We start from the raw sequence: 947 nt of genomic DNA, 5'->3' as shown, positions 1-947 counted from the left end.
CACGTGTCGTTACGGTGAAAACAGCAAATGGAGGAGAGTTCAAGCGTGCTGTGACGGAGGTCTGTTTGCTGCCATTTGTCCATGAGACTTGAAATCGGCATTTCAACGCCGGGGAGCATGTTCGATGATTTGCGCATCCCTACTGCGCTCCCCAACCGCAAGACTTTGGCACACCCTGTGCGATAACAATTCAATTACAACACACAGTCCTTTTCTGTTCTTTTGTTTGACCGAATAAAGTTAGTTGTGCTCCATAGTCATGAGAATCGAGACGCTTTTTATTAGATTGACTACGGAAGAAATACTCGTTGATTGTTCGTAGAAACCGAACCCCCAAAATTTACAGTCCACTCGATACCGTTAACAAACAGAACTACACGTCGAAAATGTGGCATCCGAACTCGGAGTACCCTCGGAGAACCGGGCAATGAAAACCGACACCGAACAATGAAATTGAAGCTGTGTCGTAGATTTTGGAGGTTCAAGGCCAAGGCACTCAAGGAAAACACAGGCAAAACACGACATATGTATCACTAAATGATAACTTTATGAACACTTGAAACTAAATTTCAGCACACCAATTAACAAATTTAAAGCAAAAAATGTTTCGCTGACAAAAAATACGCAGCAAAAGAAAAACACGTAAGCTTTCAAGCGCAGCCTACTGCGATCAATCAGATATAAATCATTAATTTGGTTATTGGAAAAATAGCATGTGTGTTCCTTATGGAAGCCATATGAAAACTTTTTCCAGTGTAAGAAAAAAAAATTGTTTTTAAATTTTCAATATTTTTCTATGTTTTTAGAACAATCATAACGTTTTTTTTTTCTTAGCGATACGTTTCTTTGTAATCAATAGGTATTTGGGAAAAAAAATTGAACGATTAATTTGGACATTTCAAATATGCAGCAAAAGATGAACTAGTAAAGTGTTTTAATACATTTTG

The sequence above is a fragment of the Ochlerotatus camptorhynchus genome, unplaced genomic scaffold (genome assembly GCF_037179485.1).
Source record: "Ochlerotatus camptorhynchus isolate MF236.1 unplaced genomic scaffold, CSIRO-AGI_Acam_v1.1 ptg000008l, whole genome shotgun sequence".
Classification (NCBI taxonomy): Eukaryota; Metazoa; Arthropoda; class Insecta; order Diptera; family Culicidae; genus Ochlerotatus; species Ochlerotatus camptorhynchus.
The sequence above is the reverse complement of the archived record's forward strand: the minus strand, read 5'-3'. Positions refer to the sequence as shown.